At 32.3% G+C, this 20,000-nt stretch overlaps 1 protein-coding gene across 4 annotated transcripts in view; it reads left to right on the forward strand.

The window, feature by feature from the left end:
* LOC137638583 (uncharacterized) overlaps positions 1–20,000 on the forward strand; it is a 244,971-nt gene that overhangs the window by 143,632 nt on the left and 81,339 nt on the right. Inside the window, exon 1 of one of the 4 annotated variants that reach the window (XM_068370769.1) lies at positions 4,660–4,948. The exons of the other annotated variants lie outside the window; for them this stretch is intronic. The gene's annotated coding sequence lies outside the window, so the exon portion shown is untranslated. Of the gene's footprint in view, positions 1–4,659; positions 4,949–20,000 lie in introns of those variants that run through there. 4 annotated transcript variants of the gene reach the window in all.

Here is a 20,000-nt window from a genome sequence, read left to right on the forward strand (position 1 = left end):
AGTGATAACAGCATCCTAATCTTGTGATAAGTAGGTATCTCTCACTTTCTCTCTCTCTCTCTCTCTCTCTCTCTCCTCTCTCTCTATCTACTTTCCTTCGGTGTTAACAGGTTCTCATCCTCTCAACAGCAGCTTTGAGAGGAGAGAGAGAGAGAGAGAGAGAGAGAGAGAGAGAGATTAAATATCTTTTGATAAATATACAGTACAGCTTGTACTGAATTTCGAATTGCGCAAATTTTCGATTACACACTTTTTCGTGATTTGCTAATCATGAGTTTAAATCATTTTGACTATGCTCGAGTGTAGAATTGGAATAATCAATTTAATTGGAAATTTCACAATTTTGATTTTATTCATGATAGGGACTTTTTTTGTGAATTTTATGTTATCAAATATAGAGGTTTTTTTTTCTCGATTGGATTCTATTCTCGAGTGAGAAAAAAGATATCTCTGGTGCTGGAGTTATTTTTATTGTGCTCCGTTTGGTTATGTTCTCGTGTTCATATATATATATATATATATATATAATATATATATATATATAGTATATATACATATATATGTATATAATATATATATATGTATACCGTATATATATACATATATATATATATATATATATATAATATATATGTATATATATACATATAAATATATATATATAAATACATATATACATATATATATATATAATATATAAGAAATCCTGTGAAACAGTAAAACATCCTTTACTAGTTGCTTCATAAATCTACACGGAAAGCTCACCAACACCAAATGAAACCCTCCAAGCATTGGACCCCTGTCTTGTACGAGTCTCTAGTGTGTCTTGGATATTAAGCCCCCCCCCTCTCTCTCTCTCTCTCTCTCTCTCTCTCTCTATATATATATATATATATATATTCTCTCTCTCTCTCTCTATATATATATATATCAATATATATATATATACACATATATATATAGTGTGTGTATTTATATATAACATACAAATATTTACATACATGTGCGCACATACAGTCTTTGTACTATGTTGCACTACTTTTGTCTAGCATTTAATAATTCAGCAATATCACCAAAATAACCATTACCAATATTTTGGCAAACCTGTTAAACTAAAAAAAAAAGGCAACAACAGTAAACGCCTATTACGCTCATCCCTCAACCCCCCCCCCCCCAAAAAAAAAAAGTAATAATAAAAAATATAATTTAAGGATGACATTGGTAAAATTGTCATAATCTTATCTGTTCCAAGAAGAAGAAGACAGTTATGTAGTCTCATCCAGAAAAGTTGTCGTTACAACATCATTCGCAATTTTTTTTTCTCTTGCGCGTGACGAGCGCAGCCGAGAGTCGTGAGTCATTGGAAACTTTCACAAAATGAGCCTTTCTTTTTGGGTACTTCGGATACACGATGTTTTTTTATTTCTTGCTTTTACTAAATGTTATTTACCCTTTCGCTCTCTTAATTGTTACTTTCATTATTGTCTTTACTCGTTTGTCTGCAAAATTAATTTTATTTCCATCAATATTATTACCTTTTCTATACCTCAGCGTTTTTTTTATCTTGCTTTCTTAAAATGTTATTTACCTTTAGCTCTCTTAACTGTTACTTTCGTGATTATCTTTTATTCGTTTATCTACATAATAATTTTTTTTGCTATCAATATTATTACCTTTTCTATACCCTCTTTAGCGTTTTTTTTTTTATTTCTTGGCTTTCACCAAATGTTATCTTTCCCTCTTTTAACTGTTAAGTTCATGATCTTCTTTATTCGTTTCTCTACAAAATTATTTTTTCTATCAATATTTTTACCTTTTCTATACCTCAGCGTTTTTTTATATCTTGCTTTCTTAAAATGTTATTTACCTTTCGCTATCTTAACTGTTACTTTCCTTATTTTCTTTATTCGTTTCTCTACAAAATTTTTTTTTTTTAATATCGATATTATTACTTTACCTCATTAGTTTTTTTTGTCGTGCTTCCACAAAATGTTATTATCTTTCCCCCTCTTAACTGTTACTTTCCTTATTTTCTTTATTCGTTTCTCTACAAATTCTTTTTTTTTTTTATATCGATATTATTACCTTTACCTCATGAGTTTTTTTTTTGTCTTGCTTTCACAAAATGTTATTATCTTTCCCCCTCTTAACTGTTACTTTCCTTATTTTCTTTATTCGTTTCTCTACAAAATTCTTTTTTTTTTCTATCGATATTATTACCTTTACTATACCTGATTAGCGTTTTTTTCTATTTCTTGCTTTTACTAAATGTTATTATCTTTCCCTCTCTTAATTGTTACTTTCATGATTTTCTTTATTCGTTTCTCTACAAAATCTTTTTTTTCTATCGATATTATTACCTTTTCTTTACCTGATTAGTGTTTTTTTATTTCTTGTTTACACAAAAATGTTATCTTTCCCCTCTTCGACTGTTACTTTCATTATTGTCTTTATTCTTTTGTCTGAAAAATTAATTTTAATTCTATCAATATTATTTCCTTTTCTATTTCCGATTAGCGTTGTCGTGATTGAAGTTTCTCATTTTTGTTTGAAAAATTTTGACTCCTTAAAATATTCATACCATTTTCATTCCTTTTTTTTTCCATGAATATTTTACATGTTTCCGGTACTTTTGATATAATTGTATTTTTTATATTTTTGTTTGAAAACTCATTCTCTTAAAATATTCTTACCATTTTAATTTTTTTTCCCATCAATATTACTACATCTATTTCGGTTACCTTTTATATAATTGCATTTTCTATATTTTGCTTGAAAACGGATTCTCCTAAAATATTACCATTTTTCAATCCTTTTTTATATCAATTTATTACATCTGTCTTCGATTACCTTTGATATAATTGCGTTTTCTATATTTTGTTTGAAAAAACTACTCCTAAAATATTCCTAGATTTTTTTTTTTTTTTTTTTTTTTTTTTTTTTTTTTTTTTTTTTATCTGGATTCACTGAAATATTCGACTTCGTTATCGGAGTGATATTGTCATGAGTCTTTCTCGTTTCCACTCTGTGAACTTTTGTCTCCGGGCATGACTTTATTACGCACGTTTTGTAACGGGATCAAATCCACTTTTTGGCCAAACTAGATTTTTATGATCTTGTGCGAAGAATATTATTCAATATTTTTCTCGAGTCTTGCTATCAAGATCTCTTATATATAGTTTTAGTTTCCTTCAGAACTCTTATTCCAGTCCAAAGGTTTGGTGAAATGGAAGATTTAATGTAGATATTTTAGCCCTTCATTCATAAAATAAAAAGCTTCACTTAAAAATTTTACCTTATTTTAGTAGAGTATTTCCTTATATATATATATTATATATACTATAGATATATGTATATATATATTTGTATAAATATACTGTATATAGTATATATATATATAATATATATATATATATATATATATATACACTATATGTTTTATATACTGTATATATACTATATATATTATAGATAGATTGTATATATATAATATATATATATATATAGTATAATATACACTATATATATACACACACATATATATATATATATACTATATTATAGTATATATATACACTATATATATATTTATTTATTATATTTATATATAATATATATATATATAGTATTATATATACACTACATATATATATATATATATATATTTATTTATATATACTATATGTATAGTATATATATACACTATATATATATACACTATATATATATATATATATATATATACACTCACACACACTTCGTGTCAGCAGTAACAGCTTCATCTGTATTATAAACCTTGCCAATTCAAAGTACGTCACAAGTGTATCCTTATGTGAAAAACTCTACGGGATTTATTACCATGCTTCACTTACACACAACAACGCCTCCATGTTAGTGCATCCATGCGTATATTGAGTCTCGGACACACCACACACACACACACACACACACACACAGCTGTTCGTGCACATTCCGCTGTATATAGATACAGGAGTGCCCGTTATCGTATGAATACATGCATGCATTTATGCAAATTTTTGTACTTGTTCTTGTGCATGTCATGTGATATCAAACTTATGTTAGTTGACAACATAAATGTGAGTTTGTTTATATATATATATATATATATATATATATATATAAAATGTGTGTGTTTGTGATTTAGTTTTTTTTATATGAAATATATAGATTAAATTTTCAGTTAATGGTAGTGATGCATATTTGTCTTCCACTTTTTATTATTGTTATTATTATTATTATCATCATCATTATTATTATTATTATTATTATTATTATTATTATTACAGATTTTCCGCTCATATCTATGCAGCATATCTTATTCCAGATCGTCCAAATATATATTCTATGGCGACGCATGTCCCATCCTCCTTCATCACTGTCGCAAGACTCATTTTCATCTCCGCAATCTTTTTCCGCATCTTTCCTTCTATAAGGATATACATTGAGCAGGACACCCCTCTCACTGCTCGGGGACCTGGAGAGAGAGAGAGAGAGAGAGAGAGAGAGAGAGAGAGAGATTCACAGTAGGCTACCTTGGCGTAAACGCGCGAATTGGCAACCCCAGGCTAAAGCGACCGTCTCTCAGGTCTGGTGTCTACTCTGGTCACTTCATTCCTTGCTCACATTACCGTTCTGGACTCGAGGGTGAACGCACGTGTACGTTAAGCGTTCTTTCTCTCTCTCACACACTTCCCCGTTCCTTTTCTTGCCTATAATTCTCGTGAGGTTTGTGTCTTATTCTCCCTCCAGTTTGAGGAGAAGGACTTTGATACTTGAGATATTTATTTGTGATTCAGGTGTGATAAAGTCATGTGATATGATATAATAAGATACTTAGTGAACTCGCTGTTTTTAACTTCGTGACATTGAAGTGCTTTTTTTGCGAAGTGTTTTGGTCGGATTTAGAAGTTTGTTTATAATTTTGCCGGTAAGTGAGTAAGAATGTTTTTTTAATTCTTTGATTTTTGTGTTGATTTCTTAGTCTGTTTTGATGATCATTCCTCGTAATATTGGATATTTTTTTTTTTTTTTGTTATTCTTTGATTTTCGTGTTGATTTCTTAGTCTGTTTTGATGATTTTTTCTCGTAATATAGGAGATTTTTTTTCGTTTTTTTTTTTCAAGTTGTTAAAATAAAGTTAATCGTTCAAGTTAAACTGAGACATTGAAGAGTTTTTTTCTTTCTTTTTTTTTGCGAGTTTGTTTTGGTCGGATTTAGAAGTTGAGTGAATTATTCTTTTTCTAAGTCTTTAATTTTTGTGTTGACTTATTAGTCTGTTTTGATGATCATTCCTCGTAATATTAGAGAATTTTTTTTTTTCTAGTCAAAATTAAATTAATCGTACAAGTTAAACTGAGATAATGAAAAGTCCAATTGGGCAGTAATGTTGTTTTGTTTATTGATTTGAAATAAAGGATTATATTAGATTTGATTATGAATTGAATTTTATTCACTTCTTAATAACAAATGCATTTGTGTCAATATCAGAGTGTATGATATTGAAATCATCATCTTAAATTAAACCAAAATTAAAATTTTTATCCAAATATACGACTCAACACTTACGTTAATTATTGAGAGAAAATATACATTTGTGAATATAAATTGACAATTGTAATTGAAATAACCACTCAAGGAAATAATTATTGGACATAATAATAGCCATGGCTAATGCCTCAGTGACTTATAATTTTGCAGATACACGATATATATATATATATATATATACAGTTATGTATATATATGTATATATATATATATATATATACAGGTATATATATGTGTATATGTATATATATATATATATATATATGTGTGTGTGTGTGTGTATAGCTCGTAGTTTGAAACTTATTTCTTTTGATTAATCCTAAAGTTGTCAATAAGAGATTTATTTCTATATAAAACGGTAGGCAATTATATAGAATTAAATATTACTATTTATTCAGCCATGGTAAATTTGGCTTCTAAGGTAGAATATATATATATATATTTTTTTTTCTTTTTTTTTCGTCATATCTTTCGATATCAGCTGGAATGCTGCTCTTTCGTTCCAGTGACACGGGTCGTTGGCTACATCTGCCTCACCATTTCCAATTCTCTCTCTCTCTCTCTCTCTCTCTCTCTCTCTCTCTCTCTCAATTCATTATTTTACATATTCGTGTCTTGATTCGTTTCTTCTTTTGATCTTTTGAATCTCTCTCTCTCTCTCTCTCTCTCTCTCTCTCTCTCTCTCTCTCTCAATTTTTTATCTTACATATTCGTGTCTTGATTCGTTTCTTGTTTTGAATTTCTCTCTCTCTCTCTCTCTCTCTCTCTCTCTCTCTCTCTAAATTTTTTTATTTTACATATTCGTGTCTTGATTCGTTTCTTGTTTTGAATTTCTCTCTCTCTCTCTCTCTCTCTCTCTCTCTCTCTCTCCAAGTCAGTCGAATTGTTCAGTGACGTTTAATTGTATATCTTCTTATAAGTTACAAGGTTTTTTTTTTCTCCATTGAGTAATATTGACTTTAAATTCTGCTGAATAAAATTCAATTTCACTATATTATGAAAAATAATTTTTAAAAGCGAATTGATTTGAATGATTTTTTATCATTTTATTTGTCAGAATTAACAACAGTGTTGATGATGGTAATTTATAACAATGAAAATATTTGTAATGATAATGACAGCACCAATAATAGTAATAAGGACGAAGTAATGATGTTAGTATTGATAATAGTAGGGATATTAATTGTAATATATATAGTAATTATAATATGATAAGCTTCATTTAGTTAATTATTGCCATTTTCTATTTGAAAATAATCCTTCTCATTTTACCGATAAATTCTTATATCCAAAATTAGTGTTGATTTTTTTTTTTTTTTTTTTTTTTTTTTTTTTGTAAAAGCGGAAGTAATAATAGTGTTCCTGACAATTTCATTTATAATTTTATGTTATGGCTGGATATATTCTTCGAGATTAGTTAATTTCATCTTTTGTATGATGATGCGTCTATATTTTTGCATTTCATTGATCCTTAAATTCTCTGATAATTCATATAGATATTTAACATTTATTGAATTTTTTTTTTCCAGTTTTGGTACAGCGGGACTTTTCAAAGGCTATTTTTAAATTATGTTATGATTTCATTAAACATTTCAAGTGTAAATTACGAAGAGTTATAATTATTGGAAGCACTTTTAAGTAGTAATAATGTACTAATATTTTGCTGAAAACAATAAAAAAAGAATCTATTAATATTTAAAATAAGGATTGTAGGAAGGCCTTGCGTAAAAAAGGTTTCTGAGATTCATGATATGGAAGAAATCATGCATTTTTCCGGAAAGTTTTTTACTTTATTTTAAAAACAAAAAAATGAACCACCTACGATTGCGTATTGGTGTGATAAACTCTACGGGGTTCTCGTTGTCATCAATCAAAGTATTATTATTATTATTATTATTATTGTTATTTTTTTTTTTTTTTGGCGATGTCAAAATGATGATAAAAAAATTTTGATAATAATATTAAAAGTTATTATTATTATTAATATTATTATTAGTAGTAGTAGTAGTAGTAGTAGTAATATTGTTGTTGTTGTTGTTGTTGCTGATATTGTTAATGCCATTATCAAGTAAATTTTGTCAAAAAAAAACCGTGATTTATTAGAACAAGGAAATTATGTATTACTGACATTTTTTTTTTAATATTTAAGTACATTAACATTTGGAGAAACGAGGTACGATTATTCATATCTGTATGTTTTCTTATGAATATACATTTACAGACTGAAAATTAATTACTTATAAAAATTTATAAACATAACTTTTTCAAATTGCGAATGACGTCTTAGCTTGACAATATCGTGCGCTTTCCTTAATTGATTTTTTTTTACATGAAAATTTAATCATAGACTCCCGGATATGCTCTCTCTCTCTCTCTCTCTCTCTCTCTCTCTCTCTCTCTCTCTCTCACGTTCCGAAAGATTGCATGGATACGTGATCTTCGTTTATAGGCAACATGACAACCTGAGTGGAGTGATATCGACTGGCAATTTTTGTTTAATATCAGTCGCTCGGTTAATCCGTGATAATATTTGCGACGGATATATTTTTAATTTTTTTTTCTATTTTTTCTTTTCATACAAAGTTTTTTTTTTCTCCCTACTCTCTTATTCTCATCACGGAATAGACTGTTTTATGATATCTTGATTTTTTAAAATCATCATCCAATACAGTAAAGTGTTGTTTGTTTTTTTTCTAATTTTTTGAAGAGTAAAAAAAAAAATAGTAATTTTATAAAGTGCTTAAAGTTCAGTTTACGTGAGAATATTACTATTTATTCATTGATTGAGTTTTCATCATTATTCCCATTTTGTTCAATATTTTGTTGTTCATCTTTTTGTGTGTGTGTGTGCGCGCGCATCTGGGATGATAATAAAAAAATAATTGCATTAATAATAATAATAATGTGAAATTTAACTACATTTATTCTCATGAATGTAAATAAAAAAAGTTTAATGAAGAGAAACACAAACTCCACAAAAAATTGCCTTGACAGATATGAAGTTTTGTAGAGTTTTTAGAGCCTTCTTAGTTCTAAGTGAGCTTTGTAGAGCTTTGTGAGCTTTGCAAAACTTTGTAAGCTTTGCAGAGCTGTGTTGGCTTAGTAGACTTTTGTGAGGTTTGTAGAAGTTTGCAGAGCATTGTGAGCTTTGCAGAACTTTGTGAGCTATGCAGAGCTTTGTGAGCTTTGCAGAGCTTTGTGAGGTGTGCAGAGCGTTGTGAGCTGTGCAGAGCTTTGTGAGTTTTGTAGAGCTTTGCAGCGCTTTGTATGCTATTTGAGCTTTGCAGAGCTTTGTGAGTTTTGTAGAGCTTTGCAGAGCTTTGTAAGCTTTTGAGGTTTGCAGAGCTTTGTGAGCTATGCAGAGCTTTGTGAGCTGTGCATAGCTTTGTGAGCTTTGCAGAGATTTGTAGAGCTCACTGAATTAATTCGGATTTGCTCAGACCGCGAATCCTTTGTGAATATCTTTAGCGATAATTAGGCGTAATGAGATGTCAAATGGAAAGTATCGATATTAAGTAATTAAATTCCATATAATTTTGAATCGTCTTTAAATTATTTCAGAATCATTAGTTCATGGATAAGGCGACGCACCTTTTCTAGCCCAGGCAGGAAGGAGCTAATTGTGGGTTACAATGATACGTGAGTGCCAGTGGAGCGATGCTGTCAATTAGTTTTATATATGTTTTTATTCTAAAGTGATAAGAGCCTATTTTATTGAACATAACGTCGAGCTGTTAAACTTGAAATTTTTATTTTTTTTTTTTTTTTTTTTTTTTTTTTTTTTTTTTTTTTTTTTTTTTTTATATATAAAGCTCAAGAAGTCATTACTTATAAATAGCTTGGCTAGTTCTGTAAAGTAGCATGTGTTCCCTTTATTGTTAACAGATGTATAATGAATTTTGAAAATAAAGTAAACTTGAGGGGGCAGTCAGGAGAGCGCCGACCCCCGCCGCGACAGCTTATTTCTCGAACGTTTGATCGACCTTGACCTTCACCTTTGACATTAACATCTATTAAATTGTAGTGAATTTTCATACACTCAGATATAAACCAAGTTTGAAAAATCTGTGATAACGATGTCCAAACTTATGGTTGCTTACGTGAATTGGACGTTTTGCTTGACCTTTGACTTTGACCTTCCAAAATTTAATTATTTCCAGCTTTTTTAATAACAGTTAAGCCCTGCAAGTTTCATTACTCTACGATTAAAATTGTGGCCAGGAAGATGTTCACAAACAAACATAGGAAAAAACGTAACCTCCTTTCAACTTCTTTGGCGGAGGTAGTTAAATTATTAGATAAGGCCAGTGGAAAGATAAAAGAGATTCGAAAGTATACAAGAGATTTTTTTGACTTCGCTAATTTTCCAAAAATTTGATTCGGTTGGTTTTAGCAAAATTTGGTTTCGAAATTATTGTATGAAATACTAATGGCTCATAAGTGTGTGACTTCTACAAAATTTCGGATTAGCTGCTTCTATTATTATTAGGATCACTTGGAGTACAACAAAGTATCAATTGGTTTCAGAATTGATTGAACCTCTCTGAAGTCTCTAGTTCTCTTTTTAAATAAAAAATATCAATGCTATTATCAAGATCTATAGACCTTGATTGTCATTATCATTAAGACAGTTTTATCACTAAAAGTTATTGTGGCGTTCACAATACTTGAAAGTCTCTCGGGGCCGAGCGGGAGAAACAAAATCACTAGAAAAACCCATTTGAAATTTGGCAATTTTCAAACTCATATCTCGGTAATTTATGAGCTGATTTTAAAAAGTTTTGAAGTTTATGTATATCCAATTCCCATTTTTTATGAGAAAAGAAGAATTTTTTTAGACGACTTTGAAACAATAAAAAAAAATAGCACTTTGAGTTTTGGAAACCCTTAGTAGGCTTATTGTGAATTAATTTGTATGTAGGAGACATTGAAACAATAAAGAAATAGCACTAAGTTTTGGAAACCCTTAGTATGCCTATTGTGAATTAATTTGTATGTAGGAGACATTGAAACAATAAAAAATAGCACTTCAAGTTTTAGAAACCCTTAGTAGGCCTATTGTGAATTAATTTGTATGTAGGAGACATTGAAACAATAAAAAAAATAGCACTTTGAATTTTGGAAACCCTTAGTAGGCCTATAGTGAATTAATTTGTATGTAGGAGACATAGAAACAATAGAAAAATAGCACTTTGAATTTTGGAAACCCTTAGTAGGTCTTTAGTGAATTAATTTGTATGTAGGAGACATAGAAACAATAAAAAAATAGCACTTTGAGTTTTGGAAAACCTTAGTAGGCCTATTGTGAATTAATTTGTATGTAGGAGACATAGAAAAATAGCACATTGAGTTTTGGAAACCCTTAGTAGGCCTATTGTGAATTAGTTTATATTTGGAAGACGTTGAAGCAATGATAATAGTCCTATCAGCTCTGGAGACCCTTAGTATTGTGAATTAAATCATAACAATGACAATTTAAATAACTTTATTAAATCTGTGCAAAACCTTTTACATTCCTTTGTAAATTTGCGTGAGAGATTACTGGTCCGTTGGCTTTTGTCCCTTTGGGAATGTAATTCCATATCGGAGGGGAGTGTTAGAATTTCGCGTGGTCATCGAAGCATGAGGTGAAGTTAGTTTATCAAGAGGTTTCTTCGTCAGGCCCCGAATTTGATCCACAAATCGTGTGGGTTTTGTGCTTCTTGTAAGATACCCTCCCCTTGCACTCTCTTTTGGTTGTAATGCTATTTGTTTCCGTACTGGAGGTATTTGCACTATTAAAAATTTGCATTAAGAAACGGTAAATGTCTGGCAACATTTATTCCAGGATTTTTACCGTTTTAAAAACGGATATATTGTCGTAAACGAGTGATATTACGGTCACTAACCCGTAAAAGATAATGACAAATTAAAGTCAAATTACGATGTCCTGTATTTTACTGGAATACGGTTGAGAACAGTATATTTTTAAGGAGAATTTCCTATTAAAATTAGGGTTTTTTTCTAACTCTGTGGTTGTGCTTTTTGAAGATATATATATATATATATTTATATATATATATATATATATATATATATATATATATATATATACTGGGCTCCACCAGGTACGAGAAGAGTTGGAAGACCCAGGCACACATGGCTGAGGACTATGAAGCGTGAAGCAGATGATGAATGGAGTATTGAATTAAAAGCTCAAGATAAAGATGACTTGCGAAATCTAATCGAGGCCCTGTGCGTCAATAGGCGTAGGATGAGATGATATATATATATATATATATATATATATATATATATATATATATATATATATATGTGTGTGTGTGTTTGTGTGTCTGTGTGTGTGTGTGTGTCCTGGACATGGGCAGGACATATGATAAGAATAATAGACAATAGGTGGACATTAAGAATGGCAGAATGGGTCGCTAGAGATTGTCAAAGAAGTAGGCGAAGGAAGAGAAGACGATAGATTGACGAACTGAGAAAGTTTGTGGGCGTGGAATGTCACAGGAAGACCATAAGCAGACGCGAGTGGAAGGACATGTCTGAGGCCTTTGTTTTGCAGTGGACTGGTAACGGCTGGTGATGGTGATATATATATATATATATATATATATATATATATATATAGATATATATACACATACATACGTATGTATATATGCATATATATGTATGTATATATATATATATATATATATATATATATATATATATATTATATATATATATATATATATATATATATATATATATATATATATATATATATATATATATATATATATATATATATATATATATATTATAAAATATCATACAATTTTCCTCTAAAAGGAATGGCTTCAAATGGTCACACATACATACATACACACATAACATACATAAATACATCCATACAATAAGTATTTTCAGAATTATTAATATCATCAACGCTAGAGTCCATCGAATCTTATCCAAGGGTTGACAGCCCACGTGGAATTGAACAGTTGATGTAGGTATGTCTGAGTGGAGTACCCGAGAGAATGAAGGGAGGCTGTGAACTATGGGATGAAGGTCAGAGATATGTGTGTGTGTGTGTGTGTGAGCCTTATGGGGATATATAGGCAGGAACGATGCCTAAGTACGGTATATATTTACATTTGAATTTAAAGTGTTTCATGTAATGTAATAGTATTTTTAGTTGTTTTGTGTTTTGCGTGTTTGTCTGTGTTATTCATTAGTGCTTTTTATAAAGTGAAAATTGGTTTACATGTGTATATATTTAACGTATAGGCTACAAAAGGTTGTCTTGAAACACACGTCATTGAAACTTGAAATATCCAAAAAATGAAAATTAACACCACAAGAAAAATTGAAAAAAAAAGTGCATAACGCTTATATGCCAAAGCATGCACGCGGAAATAAAGCCGAATAAACAATGAAAAGAGAAGAGATGATAAAGCTGGAATGAAAGGATAAAAAAAAACATGAGAAGAAGAATGTGTTGTGTGAGGCGCAGGCCCCCTCTGCGCGTGCGCATTCACTCGGAAAAATTGGAATGGAATGCAGTCATTTTGAGGGAGTCGTTGGAACAAATGACGATCTTTTTCTTAATTTATTTTTGTTTTGTTTTTATTTTTTAATGTTATGGAATGTTAAATCCGCGGGATTTATTTCATTGTCTTGCATTACTGTATTTTAAAGGTTTAAAGGCCGCTCATGAATGGAAGAGGCAAGGGACAGTGACATTGCCTTATCAAGCAGGACAATATCCTAGAGACTGACCATACGCATGTTCAGCGTCCAGTCCTCCTCCCCACCCAAGCTAGGAGCAAGGAGGGCCTGGCAATGGCTGCTGATGACTCAGCAGATAGACCTATAGGTGAGGTTGTAGCGACCAAAGGAACATAACGAGTTATTAACATATGATCAGCGCCCAAGCCTCCTCTCCACCCAAGCTAGGAGCAAGGAGAGCCAGGCAATGGCTGCTGATGACTCAGCAGATAGACCTATAGGTGAGGTTGTAGCGACCAAAGGAACATAACGAGTTATTAACATATGATCAGCGCCCAAGCCTCCTCTCCACCCAAGCTAGGAGCAAGGAGAGCCAGGCAGTGGCTGCTGATGACTCAGCAGATAGACCTATAGGTGAGGTTGTAGCGACCAAAAGAACATAACGAGTTATTAACATATGATCAGCGTCCAAGCCTCCTCTCCACCCAAGCTAGGAGCAAGGAGGGCCAGGCAATGGCTGCTGATGACTCAGCAGATAGACCTATAGGTGAGGTTGTAGCGACCAAAGGAACATAACGAGTTATTTATTAACATATGATCAGCGCCCAAGCCTCCTCTCCACCCAGGCTAGGAGCAAGGAGGGCCAGGCAATGGCTGCTAATGACTCAGCAGATAGACCTATAGGTGAGGTTGTCATGACCAAAGGAACACGAGTTTGAGCCGGACTCAAACCCCAGTCTGGCAATCACTAGGCAAGGACGCTACCACCAGGCCACCACAACCCATTTAGGCCGGTGTTTGTCCTTTACCCTGAGTCCTGTCCGTCGAATTGCCCAAAAGGATCACAAGAAGCCCAAAGGAAGCTAGATTTACGAAAAGGATGTCCTAAAAGAGCAAAAAAATGCAGAAAACGGGATAAAAGGATGTCCTAAAGATCACAAGAAGCTCAGAGGAAGTTACATTTTCGAAAAAGATGTCCTAAAAGAAAAAAAAATACACAAAACGGGATAAAAGGATGTCCAAAAGAGCCAAAAATACAAAAATATACTCGAGGGTTGTCCCTAGTAAAAAAAAAATACAAAACTTAACCTAGGGATGTCCAGAAGAGCAAAAAGTACAAAAGTAAATTTACTGAAAGGATGTCCAAAAGCCTAAATTATGCAAAACATAACGAAGGAATGTCCATAAAAGCCAAAAATACACGAAACGGGATAAAAAGGGTGTCATAAAGAGCAAAAAATAAAAAATAAATTACTCAAGGGTTGTTCCAAAGAGCAAAATGTACACAAAACGTACCCAGATGATGTCCAAAAAAAGCCATAAATACACAAAACGTACCCAGATGATGTCCAAAAAAAGCCATAAATACACAAAACGTACCCAGATGATGTCCAAAAAAAAAAACCCATAAATACACAAAACGTACCCAGATGATGTCCAAAAAAGCCATAAATACACAAAACGTACCCAGATGATGTCCAAAAAAAAGCCATAAATACACAAAACGTACCCAGATGATGTCCAAAAAAAAAGCCATAAATACACAAAACGTACCCAGATGATGGCCAAAAAAAGCCATAAATACACAAAACGTACCCAGATGATGGCCAAAAAAAAAGCCATAAATACACAAAACGTACCCAGATGATGTCCAAAAAAAAGCCATAAATACACAAAACGTACCCAGATGATGGCCAAAAAAAAGCCATAAATACACAAAACGTACCCAGATGATGTCCAAAAAAAAGCCATAAATACACAAAACGTACCCAGATGATGGCCAAAAAAAGCCATAAATACACAAAACGTACCCAGATGATGTCCAAAAAAAAGCCATAAATACACAAAACGTACCCAGATGATGTCCAGAAAAAAGCCATAAATACACAAAACGTACCCAGATGATGGCCAAAAAAAGCCATAAATACACAAAACGTACCCAGATGATGTCCAAAAAAAAAGCCATAAATACACAAAACGTACCCAGATGATGTCCAAAAAAAGCCATAAATACACAAAACGTACCCAGATGATGTCCAAAAAAAAGCCATAAATACACAAAACGTACCCAGATGATGTCCAAAAAAATCCATAAATACATAAAACGTACCCAGATGATGGCCAAAAAAAAGCCATAAATACACAAAACGTACCCAGATGATGTCCAAATAAAAACCATAAATACACAAAACGTACCCAGATGATGTCCAAAAAAAACCATAAATACACAAAACGTACCCCGATGATGTCCAAAAGAAGCCATAAATACACAAAACGTACCCAGATGATGTCAAAAAAAAAAACCAGACAAAACGTACCCAGATGATGTCCAAAAAAAAAGCCATAAATACACAAAACGTACCCAGATGATGTCCAAAAAAACCATAAATAATCAAAACGTACCCAGATGATGTCCAAAAGAGCCATAAATACACAAAAACGTACCCAGGGGATATCCAAAAAAAAACCATAAATACACAAAAACGTACCCAGAGGATGTCCAAAAAAACCATAAACAATCAAAACGTACCCAGATGATGTCCAAAAATGCCATAAATAATCAAAACGTACCATAGGATATCCAAAAAAAGCCATAAATACACAAAACGTACCCAAAGGATGTCCAAAAGACCCAAAAATTACACAAAACATGGGAACTGGATGTCCAAAAGGGCCAAAAATACACAAAATGGTTTTTATAGTTTTAAGTTTTTATAGTTTATTTATAAAAGATGTTTTAATGTTGATACCTTTCTTAAAATATTTTATTTTAACTGTTCATAACTTCTCATATGGTTTATTTGTTTCCTTATTTCCTTTCCTTACTGGGCTATTTTTCCCTGTTGGAGCCCTTGGGCTTATAGCATCCTGTTTTTCCAACTAGAGTTGTAGCTTACCTAGTAGGAGTAATAATAATAATTATAATAATAATAATTATTTGTTTTAATAATTTATTTGTGTTTATCAACGTATATATCTTTGTCTTCCTTTACAGCAACTTCTAAATCGGTAATGTTGTCCTACAAGCTTGGCGTCCACTACTTGGGTACAACAAGGATTTATTTAATACTAAAACACGTTCCTTGCAATTAATCAATTTATACTAATGTACTTTTGATTTGTTCATGTCGGTGTTTTTGCCTCGTTAAAGCTTTCTCCCGATCAGGACGGCAGAAATATCTTTTAGTAGTTTCAGATTCTTCCATCTTTAATTTCTACTTATTCATTATTGTTATTATTATTATTATTATTATTATTATTATTATTATTATTATCATTATTATTATTGTTGTTGTTGTTATTATTATTAATTCTTACATACATAGCTACTTGTGGAATAAGCAATAAGCCAAAGGTGTCCCACAGTATTGGATGCTTATTGGTGACTATCTATGTGTGTACACACACACACACACATATATATATATATATATATATATATATATATATATATATATATGTGTGTGTGTGTGTGTGTATATTATATATATATATATATATATATATATATATATATATATATATATATATATATATATATATAAATGCTTAGGTATACGAAAGATTATCTTTGGTAGCCTTCCGCAATATTTGTATCCTTATTGTTGAATGTATAAACAGTGTATGCGTGTACATGAATTTTAAAATAAATAAATGAATCCGTTGATTCACGAATAAACAAGATAAATGAATTTATTCTTGAGTGTACTCTTTCCCACCTGACTTTTCCAACACGAAGGAGGGCCACCACATTGCCTTCTAGGGCCACACTTTGGACTACGTGTGGACGAACTGAATAAATTTCGCCTTTGATTTTCATGAACCGAAGCGTTCGTTGTCTCCGCATTAATCTCTCATCTCTCAGCTGCGGGAATAGATTGCGTCTCTCAAGTGAAAATAATCGCTTCTTAACTGATTGTAAACGCACGCCGGGAAGGGATGAGATTGCTGAAAGAAATCACACTCAACAATTCTTGAAAGAAGTCGCGGCGTTTAGGATTCCCTTCTGGGGCCCCCAAAGAGTTTTGCTAAGGTCCTAATCGAAGGATATTTTAGACCTAGGGGAATGAGTATTTTATGGTCCTTGTCGAAGGGATATTTTAGACGTAGGGGAATGAGTTTTTCTAAGGTCCTAATCAAAGGGATATTTTAGACGTAAGGGAATGGGTTGATAAGGTCCTTATCGAAGGATATTTTAGACGTAGGGGAATGAGTTTTTCTAAGGTCCTAATCAAAGGATATTTTAAACGTAGGGGAATGAGTATTTTATGGTCCTTGTCGAAGGGATATTTTAGACGTAAGGGAATGGGTTGGTAAGGTCCTTATCGAAGGATGTTTTAGACGTAAGGGCATGAGTTTGTTAAGGTCCTTATCGAAGGATATTTTAGACGTAGGGAAATCCGTTTTTCTAAGGCCCGTATCGAAGGATATTTTAGACGTAGGGGAATGAGTTTTTGTAAGGTCCCTATCGAAGGATATTTTAGACGTAGGGGAGTGAGGTTTTTAAAGTCCTTATCGAAGGATGTTTTAGACGTAGGGAATGAGTTTTCTAAGGACCTTATCGAAGGATATTTTAGACGTAGGGGAGTGAGGTTTTTAAGGTCCTTATTGAAGGATATTTTAGACGTAGGGGAATGAGTTTGTTAAGGTCCTTATCGGAGGATATTTTAGACGTAGGGAATGATTATTCTAAGGTCCTTATCAAAGGATATTTTAGACGTAGGGGAATGAGTTTTTTAAGGTCCTTATCGAAGGATATTTGAGACTTAGGAGAATGTCCTTACTGCTGGTATCGGAGCTCGCAAAGGCTTATTTGTATTGTCGTATGCCCTTTTTTTCTAATTTTGGTTAGCTGCTGTATTCTTTTTAATTCTGCTTATTTTAATTAATCAGGTTTTTTATTTTGCTTATTTTAGTTTATTCTTGCTTTAATTTCTCTTGGTCTTTTTTATCTGCTTATTTTAATTTCTTTTGTATTTTTAATTTGCGTAATTTGGTTTCGTTTTGCTTTTTAATTATTCTTATCTTGGTTTCTTTTTGCTTTTCATTTCTGCTTATTTTAGTTTTGTTGGATTTTTTATTCTGTTTATTTTAATTTATTTAGGCTTTTTATTTCTGTTTATTTTAGTTTGTTGGCTTTCTAATTCTGTCTACTTTTCAACCGGAATATCGTTTTGAAGTTGGTCATCCTGACCTTTAATTTCATTTTCATAATAATTGTAAGTGTTAGATAATAAAAATTGCATTTTTTATATCGAGTCTCTCTCTCTCTCTCTCTCTCTCTCTCTCTCTCTCTCTCTCTCTCTCTCTCTCTCTCTCTCTCTCTCAAAAATGGCATTTTCGTCTTTTCTTAAAGTGTCCATGAGTCTGCTGATTGCTATTGGAAATAAAAAAAATTATTTCCAAATGACTTTTAACCCAATGTCTTAAATCCTGGCTTGAAAACATTTGAGTTTTTTTCTCTTCAACATTTGATTGAATTCGTTAACGCTGTTCTAGGAGAGAGAGAGAGAGAGAGAGAGAGAGAGAGAGAGAGAGAGAGAGAGAGAGAGAGAGAGAGAGACTTGTTTTGTCAGATTTCTTAGAACTTATTTACATATCAATTCCTTTGTTAGAGATTTCCTGCAAGGATACCGTTACCTGTAATAGAAAACATATATTCATCTACCTAACTTCATTTTCCATTATCATATCAGATTTACCCTTGTCCCACCCTATTTCATCTCTCTCTCTCTCTCTCTCTCTCTCTCTCTCTCTCTCTCTCTCTCTCTCTCTCTCATGATAGGATTAGTTCTACATATTGTTAATCATTTTATGCCTCTCACCCTTTCGTCCAACGTTTAAACTCTCTCTCTTTCTCTCTCTCTCTCTCTCTCTCTCTCTCTCTCTCTCTCTCTCTCTCTCTCTCTCTCTCTCTCTCTCTCTCTCTCTCTCTCTCTCTCATAGGATAGGATTAGTTATACATATTCAATTCTTAATAATTTTATGCCTCTCACACTTTCGTCCAGCGTTTAAACTCTCTCTCTCTCTCTCTCTCTCTCTCTCTCTCTCTCTCTCTCTCTCTCTCTCTCTCTCTCTCTCTCTCTCTCATATGATATCAGATTTACCCTTGTCCCACCCTATTTCATCTCTCTCTCTCTCTCTCTCTCTCTCTCTCTCTCTCTCTCTCTCTCTCTCTCTCTCTCTCATGATAGGATTAGTTCTACATATTGTTAATCATTTTATGCCTCTCACCCTTTCGTCCAACGTTTAAATCTCTCTCTCTCTCTCTCTCTCTCTCTCTCTCTCTCTCTCATAGGATAGGATTAGTTATACATATTCAATTCTTAATCATTTTATGCCTCTCACACTTTCGTCCAGCGTTTAAACTCTCTCTCTCTCTCTCTCTCTCTCTCTCTCTCTCTCTCTCTCTCTCTCTCTCTCTCTCTCTCTCTCTCTCTCATATGATAGGATTAGTTCTACATATTCAGTTGTTAATTATTGTATGCCTCTCTCTCTCTCTCTCTCTCTCTCTCTCTCTCTCTCTCTCTCTCTCTCTCTCTCTCGAAGTCTTTGTTGACGAGAAAGATGTGATTGGGTGATGTAGAGAAAGAGGGGGGAGGGAAGGAGAGTGGAGTAGAGGGGGTGGGGTAGGGGGGAAAGACTACTAAAGAGAAGGGGGCCTGAACCACAGCGAGTAACTTAATCCTAAGCTGTTTACAACATCGACATAAGTC

This window comes from Palaemon carinicauda, chromosome 3 (assembly GCF_036898095.1).
Source record: "Palaemon carinicauda isolate YSFRI2023 chromosome 3, ASM3689809v2, whole genome shotgun sequence".
Classification (NCBI taxonomy): Eukaryota; Metazoa; Arthropoda; class Malacostraca; order Decapoda; family Palaemonidae; genus Palaemon; species Palaemon carinicauda.